This window comes from Echiichthys vipera, assembly GCF_963691815.1.
Source record: "Echiichthys vipera genome assembly, chromosome: 8".
Lineage (NCBI taxonomy): Eukaryota > Metazoa > Chordata > Actinopteri > Perciformes > Trachinidae > Echiichthys > Echiichthys vipera.
The window spans coordinates 7,719,354-7,732,691 of record NC_139833.1 but is presented as its reverse complement, the minus strand read 5'-3'; positions in this window follow the sequence as shown (position 1 = coordinate 7,732,691).

Sequence of the window (13,338 nt, the reverse complement as noted above, 5' to 3'; positions counted from 1 at the left end):
ATAAGATATTCCTTTATTAGTCCTACAAAGGGGAAACCTCTCTATTACAGCAGCAAAGTGGATAGCACACATAGAAGAAGCATTGATAAGAAACAATAAATTGTAGAAAATATGAATTTTTTCATCATTCATCTTCAACTGCTTGTCCCTGTTGGGGTCACGGGGGGGCTGGAGCCGATCCCAGCTGACATCGGGCGGGAGGCGGGGTCCACCCTGGACAGGACGCCAGTCTATCGCAGGGCACATAGAGACGAACAGAGACAGACAACCATTCACACCTACGGGCAATTTTAGATTCATCAGTTAACCGAACACGTGCATGTTTTTTTAGATGGTGGGAGGAAACCCACGCAGACTATATATATAAAATATAACAGGAACAATATATACAATATTTCTAACATATTTTAAATGTACACTAAGGCAGAGAGGAAACATAAGTATTGCACATATTGCTGTTTGACCTCAAAATGGCCTTTGATATGATTGGTCGTGGTTCCTTTAAAAGGACTCGTGGTGAAGTATTTCTCGCCCTGTTGAATTGCATCACATCTAACAAACAGAAACAAATTGATTTTCTATTGTAAAACGATTTCACCATTTCCCAGAGGTCTATGCTCTGACCACCTGAGGTCCATAATATGTCATTTAAACTGTGCCAATACCATGTCAGCCGTATGGACATGTTTGATTTATGATATAGTTTATAACTAAAGATCTAGGCAGGGTTTGGAAAGGTTGTGGATAGATGGAACAATATTGTTTTGCAATTTTACCTTCAAAATGGGTTAAATTGGCACCATGCTGCATGTGAAGCAGCTCTTCGACAGTTCTGCCCTAACACGATCTGTTAATCTCTTCGTTATATGGAAAAACTTTCATGCTGTCAACTCATTGTCTCTTATTGACACAAAGTGGAGGATAAACCCAGCTTATCCCCCAATTTCATTTGAGGAACAGTGTCTGTCACATTTTTGTTAGTTTGGTATATAAGGGGTCAGAACCAGAGAGGCTTAAGTGAGATTTTATAAATAGATGTTTTTATCTTTGTTAGTGCACTTAGGCCCTTTTGACAGAAACATCAGAATGGGTTTCCACATGTAGGAAATATAGAATAGAAAATTTAACATACAATATGATAAATATACAATAAAATACTTTTACAAATAGTATAACCAAACATGTAAAATATGACTTCCTGTACAGCTTTGTGCAGGATGTGTCAGGTCTTTGGGTTTCTGATTAATAACCATGGATTGGTCAGAATATAACCTTTTAGCAGTAGAAAGAGCTCCTCAAGAGCTTTAATTTAATATAAAAACATTTTTCACCCAAAATGTCACTTATGCCCCTCTGGTTCTCACTCCTCTATATGTTGTTATTAGCAATAACTCTGCTGGTTTGCAGCCTTATTGTTGAGTGCACTTATTGGAAGTCGCTTTGGACAAAAGCGTCAGTGAAATGAAATAATGAAATGTAACTGGAGAGTTTTTCTTCATCAAAAGAAGAGAACGGCTCTGAAGTTTTCTTGATTGAAAAGATGTTTCCTCTCTTCTCGTGATCGGCGATGGTGACAGTTTGATTGACAGATAGATCATCCAGAGAAAGTCACTGTAGGCTATACTCGGTGGAAAAGATGTTTTCTCTCTTCTCAAAACTTTGTTGAGAGTTTGATAGACAGATAGTTCATCCAATCACCTGACGTATGAGGTAAATCACCTCAATCACGTGACATGTACGTTTTGAAAGTGCCTGCCCTTTGCCAAATCAGTTTCTAATGACGCCTTCTCAGATGATTCTGTGAAACGAGTCACTTTACACCATTTTGGGGTTGTAACCACTGTAGCGTGAACTCAAATGTGATTAAAACAGTACATTTGGGTGTCACTGCTATATGGCCAAAAGTATGACACTTTCCGCATACTTTTGTTTATTTTTTCTGTACTTTTGTGTACTTTTGGTCTGTCTGACAGGAGCTAGATCCTCCGGACCTTTCCTCCAGCACCACCATCAGGTTGACATTTGTGATTTTGACGTGAAATGTGTTGACATCTGTTGGACGGATCGCCCTGAGCTTTGGCACAGACATTCATGTTCCCCTCAGGATGAATTGTAATACATCACGATCTCTTGAAGTTTATATGACCAAACAAAGTGACATTCCCATCATCCTCAGCTAATTATTACATTATGTGCTAGCGTTTAGCTCAAACCACCACTTTACGTCCTGAGCCCAGGCCCAGACTTGTCTTCAGTCTGAACCCAGTGCTTCTCAAGTATCACTCCATTATCAATGAATAGTTTTAAATACAGAAGAGATTAAGTAGATGGTGTTCTCCACCTCCACTAGTCTTTCCTGTCATAAAGACTCTTAATGTTACCCATATCACTCTTGTAGAGTCATACAGATATCTAATGGTTCGACAGCAGACTATCACTCAAGTTCTATATTCAACAGTTCAACTTAAAAATAAAAATTGAAAAGTCAAACTTGGCTTTGAGAATTAATGGTCGCCTGTCTTCTTCCGACTGTAAAACTACCGTGCAGTCGACCTTCATGTCTGTGCTTGACTGCGGTTATATTCTGTATCACAAAACTTACGCTGTTGCACGTTGGCACGGTTAGATGGAGCTCGTACAGTCAAGAAGAAATAGCCATCTCATGTTATTCATTCACAAAGCCCTACTTTTATAAATTACATCACATTTCTTCTGTCATTTAGATCTTGGACTGTGGGCGACTGTGGGTCAGTGGTAGAATGGGTCGTCCTCCAATTGAGAGATTGGCGTTCTGATCCCCAACCCACCCCAAACCCCCGTCCACATGTCCTTAGGCAAGACATTGAACCCCGAATTGCTCCCCGTGCTGTGCATGGGTGTGTAAATGTGGTGTGCATGGTTAGATTAGATTAGATGGTCTGTAGATGTCCACTGCCATCAGTGTGAATGTCAGTGTGAATGGGTGAATGTGACAAACACTGTGAAAGCGCCTTGAGTAGTCAGAAGACTAGAAAGGCGCTATATAAGTACAAGTCCATTTACCATTTAGATTTCATAACCGCAGTAGACAACCCACTAATTACTTAACCTTAAATATCCCTCACTGACACTAATGCTGGCAGAACTGGTTTCAGGTACTTTGAACCGTTTAGATGGAGTGACCTACAAACTTCCTTCTGATTCTTGCAACAGTTTCTAATCATTTGCTTTTGTGTGATTGTGTTTTTTCTGTTCTTGTGAATGAATCTTGTTCCCGGGTCTCTCTTGAAAAAGAGATCCCAATCTTAATGAGACTGATTAAATAAAGATTAAATCAATATTGCCTACCCGGCCTTACAAAGCCACTAGATTGGCTGTAGACCCTTAGTGGTGTTTTTCTATACTCTCACATTAAAACACCCATCTGCATCTCTAATACTCAGTTGAAAGCAGCAACATTATTGATCTTCAGTCAGCCTCTATACAGATAATAAATGATCTGGCTAAATTATTCAATGTGCATCTTCATCAAGAATACATAGCCAAGAGCTATGAACTATGAAAAACATAAGAAAGTAAAAGATGAGGTGGTTATGAACTTCATCCGCACAGACAGGTCCGTATATGCTGCTCCCTCCTGGCTGTTCCTGTCTTTTTAACTAATGACATATCAGATGTTTTATCTTTTATAGTCCCAATAGTAAACAGCACGATTTCACCACCAACTATATAATAAAGTCATTAGCTGCCGTGTCAGTTCTTCAAAGTTGTTACGGACCCATCTGATTCATCTCCTCTCAAGAGCTGTTGATAAAGTGTGTTGCCAGCATTTTCCCTCATGGATAAATCATTGTTCCTGTCCCTTTAGGATTGTTTCCATTGTCTCACTTCTGCAGTTTCCTTATGTAATCTATTTTTCAGTCTCTCCTTAGAAAGCAGCCTTGACCAATTGCTTCAACTAAATTACAGTCAGTCATAAGTTACCTATTCCCTCTTCTATCAGAGCAGTTTCTTATCAGCTCTCAGATTAGATAAATACAACAACACTTCTCAGTTTCTCCAAAACGCAGAGTGCTGAGGAAGCTTCATAGCCTCAGTAATAACACTGTCGTGTAAAAGAGGGCTGGTGTGAAATCTGTTTTATTGATGTTTGACCTCAAAATGGCCTTTGATACGATTGGTCGTGGTACTTTTAAAAGGACTCGTGGTGAAGTATTTCTCGCCCTGTTGAATTGCATCACATCTAACAAACAGAAACAAATTGATTTTCTATTGTAAAACGATTTCACCATTTCCCAGAGGTCTATTCTCTGACCACCTGAGGTCTATGATATGTCATTTAAACTATGCCAATACCATGTCAGCCGTATGGACATGTTTGATTTATGATATAGTTTATAACCAAAGATCTAGGCAGGGTTTTGGAAAGGTTGTGAATAGATGGCAAAATATTATCTTGCAATTTTACCTTCAAAATGGTAATTGGCACCATGTTGCATGTGAAGCAGCTCTTCGACAGTTCTGCCCTAACACGATCTGTTAATCTCTTCGTTATATGGAAAAACTTCCATGCTGTCAACTCATTGTCTCTCATTGACACAAAGTGGAGGATAAACCCAGCTTATCCCCCATTTTCATTTAAGGAATAGTGTCTGTCACATTTTTGTTTGGCTTACAGGGATGAGAACCGGAGAGGCTTAAGTGACATTATATAAATAGATTTTGTTTTTGCCTTTGTTAGTGCACTAAGGCTCTTTATTGACACGTAAGTTTTCACATGCAAGGAAATATAGAGTACAAAAATGACCACCCGATATGATAAATACAAATTTACAAATAGTATAACCAAACATAACGCAAATATAACTCACTGTTAAGATGTGTGCAGGATGTGAAGAAAACACCTCAGTGTGCTTTTTTGTCAGGTCTTTTGGTTTCTGATTAATAACCATGGATTGGTTCAAAATATACCCTTTCAGCAGTAGAAAGAGCTCCTGAAGAGCTTTAATTTGATAAATTTTTTACCCAAAATGTCACTTATGCCCCTCTGGTTCTCACCCCTTGATATATTGTTATTGGCATATTCATAGTATACAATTTGTCACAGCAGCAAAGCATCAAACTGATTTAAGTTCCAAAAGCCTGTATTACCTCCCGGAGTTCACTCACTGAAACATTTACCACATCACCGTCAGTCCCCGCCACTGCCGCTGCTTTTGTAAGAGGTTCTGCATCACGCCGAGCTCGTCTGCCTCAGGTGGCATCATCAGTCAAGTGGAATGGATTCAACAATTTTTTACCTATAAGACATTGCAGGCAGGTCATGCGTTAGCTCATTTCATAGATGTGCTCTGTCCTCAATTTACCCAGGTCATCTGAACGGAGCCTTTTGATGAAGTTAAACAGTGTTTGACCCTGGGGCAACTTGCATTTGAACGCTCTCTTGTCTTGAAAAATGACTTCCAACACACCTTTACTGTCAGGAATTATCTTCCTCTGTGTTGTGTGTTATGTATGTGTACCTATTGATGCTGTTATATTGTGTAAATGTGCTTGAATATGATGTACAAATCATTTTAACACTGTTTGCGGCTCCCCTCTGCTTTATGGCGCCTTAGCGATTTTCAGACCAGTTTAGTCTGCTCTGTAAATGTACGCCTACTGTTTTCAGTGAAAAAGCTTTAAAACACACCACTGTACGCAAGCCTACCTGCTCAGCACGGACAGCAGTAAGAGACTAGCTGTTGAGTGGCGCATGGATTAGCTAAAGAGCCAGATATTTGCCTCAGGAGTTGGTAGAGACCAAAAACAGAGCTAAAAACATGACTCGATGAAGTATAATGTCGCACTGTAACTACTGGATGTGGAAATACAAAACTGTTTGCCATATCAACTCAGAAGGGTGATGATATGTCAGTACTTTGTTCACAGCTTCTGTGGCCAAAAGAAATCTCCTACGCAGGTTTGAGATGTTTCGAAAGTTTTACAAGTATAGCTACATTTAATGTTGAAGCTGTACATCTAGAGCCGTTAGTACATTAAAACTTAGCCTATTTGTACCTTTAAAGTTTTTTAATACCATATTTATCACTAAATATTTATGCCGTCGTGTAACTAGCTTAGCCCACTGAAATTAGCCTACAGAAGTTAGCCTACTGAAGTTAGCCCACTGAAGTTAGCCTACTGAAGTTAGCCCACTGAAGTTAGCCTAGCTTGCTGTGACCCCTAAGCTGTGTTATATTGTTATATGTCAGATACTTCCATTACATTTACATGTGTAGTGCGTGAATATTGACAGTCTACAACTTTTTAATGGTGCATTACCGCCACATATTTTCGCCCACCTAAATATCTGCCAGCTTGTTTTCTTACTATCTGTCTTTAGCATAGTGGTAGTTAGTATTAGTTGGCCGGCATAAGAACAACCAGTTTACTGATATTTCTTAGTAAATCATTTTGAACGTCACTGGTAGTTACTAAGACTTGTGTAGTTCAATCCTGTGCCTAGAAATTAGGAGGTTAATCTGGTTGTCTTGAAGCTGAGGACCTTCCATGTGTTTTAAAGTTTTCTTTATTTGTTTATGTATCTATTTGTAGATTTGGAGCCTCAAACCTGTTCATCTCGCGAGCTGCTACCGATTCTGAGCCTCCTTATCATCGTCAAACTGGTCATCACTTCCGCTCTCTTAGGTAATGTACTGCACCTCATATTCAGGTGAAAGGAAACCCAATGTAATTTGTTTTACAATACACCTCAGCAGCTTTCTGGTGTGAATGTATTTAAATGATTCATCAGGGATATATGGAGTCTCCGGTTATTTTATTCATGTGGACAGGGAATCTGTGTATTTGGAGTTTCAATCTTTTAAATTCTGTAATAATTCTCTGATTTATTATTTTAGTTAGTAGTTAACTCTTTTTTTCTGTCATTACATCAGTCAAGTACCTGGTGTTCCCCTCGGAGCTGGATGACTCACCTCCGCTCTGTGGTGTGAAGGGGAACTGCAGTGTCCCAACTCTGCTGTCTTTTCCGTCCAAGAATCCAGTGAACCAGACTGAGAACATCACTGCAGGTAAAATGTAGAAATGACACTGGTTTAGGGCTGTAGGGACTGTAATATTAATGTCATCAATTCTCTTCTTATCTATCATGGACAGAAGATTATTACACTCTCTGACCCGCCTGGCAGTTATGACCATTTGTATGATAGACTCATCATGGAAGTATATTATCGTTCACTATATTAAACTGATAACATACTGAATTCATCTATCTTTGTAGATTGTTATGAAGGTAATTATCTCAACTGTTATTGCATGTATTAGATTTTTCCATCTTTGACTCTTTTCACTTTGCATTCATCCCTTCTCACACCCAGATTGCCCGGCTCTGCTCAGTGATGGCCGACGCATTGTTGGGGGGACGCTGGCGGACGAGGACAAGTGGGGCTGGCAGGTCAGCATGCACTGGAGAGGGAGACACGTCTGTGGAGGAGCCATCATCTCCCCTCGCTGGGTCATCACTGCAGCCCACTGCTTTGTTGAGTAAGACATGGACATTGGGAGTATAATATGTAGCTCCAGGGCCTTGATCAGTGAAGCCAATGCAGATGTGCCTTATATCTGCATTCTCACTAATGCCCAGCAGGGGGCGACTCCACCAGCTACAAACACAAGTCAGATTTCACTTGATTTATTAGCTCAGTAAAGATGTTACTAATGTGAGTTTAGGGTCTCAATCTCTAGTTTCAAGTCTTCTTCAATAGAGTATAATGTTCATGCACTACATGTTGACCTGTCAATCAGGATAGAGTCTCAGTCTCATATCCACGGCACAGTTTGAATTAAAGCTATGGGCTACGTTCTGAAAAGCAGTTGAGCCTCTGAGACAAATTTGAAATCCCCCCCGATGTTGACTCTTCTTTGGTTCCTACGTAGGTCACATTTCTGCCTTTTCCTCGGTCGACTTGCATTGTCTCTAACCTTCGCTGTTTGGGCGAGCAGAGGCCGCTTTCTGCTCTTTTCTTTCTCCATGGTAGCAAAAGCTCTGGTAGCTGAGCTGCTAAGCTAATCACTCACTGCTCAGAGTTTACAGAGAGGGAGGGCGAGAGGAAGGGGACGAGGAGGAGCAGGTGAGACGAGGAGAGACGAGAAGATTGGAAGGAGGGCACGAGCCAAAGGGAACATTTCGAACCGGTTGTGTCTCTTTGGTCAATTTCTATGCAGGCCTACGGCTGATCCACTGAGTGGATTTTTTTGTTTCTTTTTGCTGTTCATATTGTGTAGATCGGGCTACAGCACCATAATCGCTGTATAAACTATGTTATTAATAATTACCAATATCCCAAATCTTAGACCATAGCTTTAAATGGTCTACGATTGAACTTGTTTGCAGTCTTGGTCGCATCACTGCGACTGAGACACACGGTCCTATGGGAGAATACCTCTACAATAAACACACTCTTTAAAGGTCACACCAGTACAGTGAAATAAGCTCCAGGTTTTAAAAAAGATACATGGAGTCACACTACATTCTTCTCTGTTAAGAAAACTCAATTCTTTATACTTGTTTGTGTTATTTCTTCGGACTTTGACCCCCTCACAGCCAGTTTTTTTCACTGCATCAGAATTGATTGCAATGACGCCTAATAAATGTCTTGATCAGCATTCATTGGTTGCACCAAGGTAGTGCTAGTATTATAGATCACCCCCCCCCCCCCCCCCAAACCTCGCCCTTATATCCAAATATGGTCATTTCTGGTTCCAAAATACAGAGATTGCCATGGCCAAATAATCTTGTGGATTCAAAACGGTTGTCCAAAAACCATCAGTAAAGGGGGGGTGGATGTAGTTCTACATGAGGAAGGGCTGTACTCAAGAACAAATTAGTCAAGTCAAATTAATTCTGCTCTCAAGTCAGGAGCAGATAAACTGAGGGCAATGAAATCCTCCATTAGTGCACTTTGCACATTTTGCACAACAACAGAGTTTCTTGAACATGACAGATCTGTCTGCAGGGGCTCTGTACTACACTTGAACATTTAATTTGGACTCTGGGCAATCACTGCACAGATATTTTTTAACACCAGTACCAACTCTAAGCAGCTCATTAAATTGTTTGCAGCACTGAAGCAGACATAAATCACTGTTGACTATAATTGAGTGCAGTGTGGGTATGACTGGCCAGCAGGATTTACTTGCATGAATTAAACAGTTAAAGTAACTGCAATAACTTCCTATTGTAATGATATATTGTAGTAATATTTTAAAGTTAAACTTAATGATTAGAAGTGTAATTTTCTGCTTTGCGACACTCTTTAAACGCTCAGTTTATTATACTTCTATACCTCACAAAGAGCAAATTTGGTTAGAGGAAGCCGTACAGCGGTGCGTGCTTGTCATGCAGAAATTACACTTTCCTTTTCCATTCAGCATCTCGACATGAAAAATGTGTTTGTGTGTGTTGCACACTAATTTATAGCAACGTTTCAAGTACTAATTTATGTCAATATCACATATAGCATATTATAAAGGTTGATTTTAGTTTATAGTGCGATAAAGTCCCACTGCAATTCTTATCTGACAGTCAGCAGCAGTCGACATATCCAGAGTCATCACCATAATCTGTCACAGTATGTTGAAGACAGGCATTGATTCGTGCACACTGGGGCACTTAACTTGAATTCAGTCCACAAACGTCTGTGTCTCACTGCTGTCTCTGCAGGAACAACATGCTTGATGCGGCTGATTGGCTTGTGGTGGTGGGCACTGTCCACATCGCAGTCAGCTCTCTGGGGGAACGTTACAGAGCACTGCAGGTCCTCTACCACCCTCGCTTCAACAGATACAACAACGATTATGATGTGGGCCTGCTGCGCACCATCACTGACATGGACATGAAAGGTAAGAGGAGGGGGATCTATCTGTCGGCAGGGCCAGGGGAAAAACACATTTCTGTTACACTTTATGAATAATGTAGGATAATTGCCCTTTATACATAACACATGTGAAGTGTTTTTTGTTCAAAGGGATGGTTCTGAGTTTGAGCAATGTTCTGCTGTGGGTGGGGGCTGCAAAGGTATTTTAGCCATCTAATAGAAGGTTAAGTGTAGACTATATTTAGGAAGATTTTCACGGCTTTACCTTGCTGTCACAGCACAGCCCTTTCCAACAGGGAACTGAAGCCATTATATCCATCTATGCTCTCATCGAAGCCACCAGACTCCATTGACAAAAACAGTTATTTCATCTTGCAGGACACAGGAGTTGCTGATCTCCTGCTGCCTCAATCGATTGGTTTGTTTGTGTGACTTTGTTGTTTTAAAAGGGTTAGGTTTAATACTTTCTTTTGTGTTTTTCTCAAAGGAGTCTGGGGGCAAGAAATGTTTTATGGAAGCGATAAGGTCTTGAAATTCTGTTTTGAGGAAAAAAAGGGAGTTAAAAGCAATTGAAAATGTGCTATTAAAGACTAAACTAAACATGTCGAACACTGTTACAGCTAAGATTCACAATTCAGTTCACAATATATACAGTTGAGACTAACATGCTTTTAAAAACAAATAAGGTACATACACAATAAAGGTAATGGTGCAACAACTTCCTTAACCCAACTAGTAACTTGTCAGTCTGTTAAATGTATTTAATTTATTCTTACCCAGATTAATGTTAAATACATCAATCGATAAGCCTATCTTGGGAAAAATGAGCTACAGATTGCTCATTGTTTTCACTGGTCTGTATTATCAAGGACCTGGGTGGTGTTGTACCACATTTTTATATCACCGTATTTGCCACCAATGTAGTATTTCCAAATGAAATATTTAATACATAATTAATTTGATACATTGTAGATTTTTTTGATGTACAAATTCTTCAAAAAGGGCCTTTATGCAACTTAATCTACACATTTAAACTTCCACAAATAAATGAGTATGTAGTTTTAAATGCATTTGTATTTCAAACACATCTGGTTAAAAGTATCTCATCTGTGTTGATTATTGATTTGATTGTAACACAATTTCTGTGTTATATGTATAATATCTACAATCTACAGTCCAACTAGCAAAAACAGAATAGAAAACGCCAAAATCTGCTGTAAAAATGTTACGCACCTGTAAGGAAAGCAAGAAAAGTGACACTTAATAAGTATAGCGGAACTTAAAAACTCAACACGTGCGATAACCTTTATATCTTTACTACTTTGCTTGTAAATGTGAGATTACGTTACAGTCAGATTGCTGTGTGTGGTTTGTAGGTGCGGTGCGACCCGTCTGTTTACCCAGCCCGAGCGAGTCCTTCCCTCCTGGAGCGGCCTGTTGGATCACAGGCTGGGGGTATATTCACGAAGGAGGTGTGTAACCCAGACACAGACGCCCTCTGATTGTGCTTTTTGACCCTTTTCACTGTGATAAGTTACTCCTGTCATCAAATTAGGAGTGCAAAAATAAGTTATCAACTGATCCTGGCTGACCCAAACTCTTTGGAGATCTTAAAATGAACCAGCCACCTTTCACAACTTAAACTGGAACAAATCAAATAATGTCCCATTGACCTTAAAGTTACTGTCCTTACGTCTTTCACAACAACTTGCAAACATTAAGAGCAACAGTCAACTAAAATATAAACCAAGGGAGCAAAATTAGATATTCTAAACACAATTCCCTTAATTTTTCTGACACAAAGATACTTGAGAAGAAACTTAAACGATGATACAAACTGACGAGCAGACTTCATCCTTGTAATTTGCTCCTGGCAGCCACAGGGCCTGAAGCAGCTGCTGCTTATAGGAGGGCTCTGTCAGGCCTGTTGGCTGCTGTCTGTCTCATATTGAAAATAAACCCCGGACAAAGAAAATGACCATCCTCAAGCCCCCAGAAATGAGTCCTGGTCTAAGATTTGATACATACTTTAAATCTGGACCCAAAATGAGTTGTTTCTCTTTTGCAGGTTCCATAAATAAACTGCAACAAGTTTGTCTGGGGACTGAATCCCCACATGGCCTCTTTCCGTTTCTGCGCCTTAAAAGTTGTCTCATGGTCCGTCAAGACCCACTGGGGAAACAGCCCTCCCCTCTTTTTCCCCCTCTTATTCTCTCCCCTCAAGCAGACAGACTCCTTTCTTTTCAATCCATCACATCCCCCCCCCCCCATTTTTTATTCCCGCCCTTAACCTGAATCTCCCCTTGCTGTTTATTCCTACTTCTCTCTTTCTCCATCTTCGCTCTCTCAGTTTGCCAGCAAAGTCTATGGGATTCTTTGTAGCAGGGAAAAGGAGTTTGCTGCCGACAGCGTGGGAGATAAAGCATGCAGAGAAACAGGACATTGGCTACCCGTAATTTAGCCTCAGGGATAAGTGAATTAGAAACTGCAGCCTTTAGTCCACTGTTGTGCCAGCCCCAACAGCTTCAGGTGGCGGGGAGTGATGTATTAATCAATGGACAAAGGGTAGAAGCAGGGTGCTTCAATCCATCAGTGTGATTCTACACAAATTAAAAGGCATCCTCTTTACCTCGCTTTGCTTCATTCACACTCACATCACAATTACAATTACAATTACAGCCAAGACTTTCTTTACCCGTCTCCCTTCTTCTTTATGCGCTCTGTCAGGTTATGTGTCAGACGAGCTAAGGCAGGCTCGGGTCAAGGTAATAGCTCAACCCGCCTGCTCCCACCCCAGCGTCTACGGCATGTACCTTACTCCTCGAATGATTTGTGCTGGCACCATGGACGGAGGAGTGGACTCCTGCCAGGTATACACCACCGAGTGTTATAAAAAAATCCATACGAACAGGTTAATGAAGAATAGCTTTATTGTTGGAAACCTTGTGTATATATGTTTGATGCATGAGTCGGTCCTGTTTCAGGGAGACAGTGGTGGACCCCTGGTGTGTGAGACAGCCAGTGGGTCCTGGAGGCTGGCAGGGGTGGTGAGCTGGGGAGAAGGCTGCGGACGGCGCAATAAACCAGGCGTCTACAGTAGAGTTACCCAACTCATCCACTGGGTTAGAAGATATACGGAGGTACGGTATAAAGTGAGGTCCCTCTCTGTCTTTGAATGAATGAATTAAGCTTTCGTTTAGTGATGGTTTGATTCAGTTATAGCTGTGTCAGATGGATCGTTTTTTTGCGCTGCTCTCAAATTTTAAAAGCAAATTAAATCAGCCTCTGAAGCGACCATAAACGAGCTGTGCCCAAAATGTCTTGTTTTTATTTTTGAACCATGAACTCGGGCGGCAGAGCAGTTTGACTTTATCTATCGTGCGTGCTCCCATAAAGCACGTTATCTCATAACTCCTGGGACTGTCAGACAAAATGTACTATCTTTTATGTGCTCGTCCTTCCCGAGCCACTACTCCAAGCA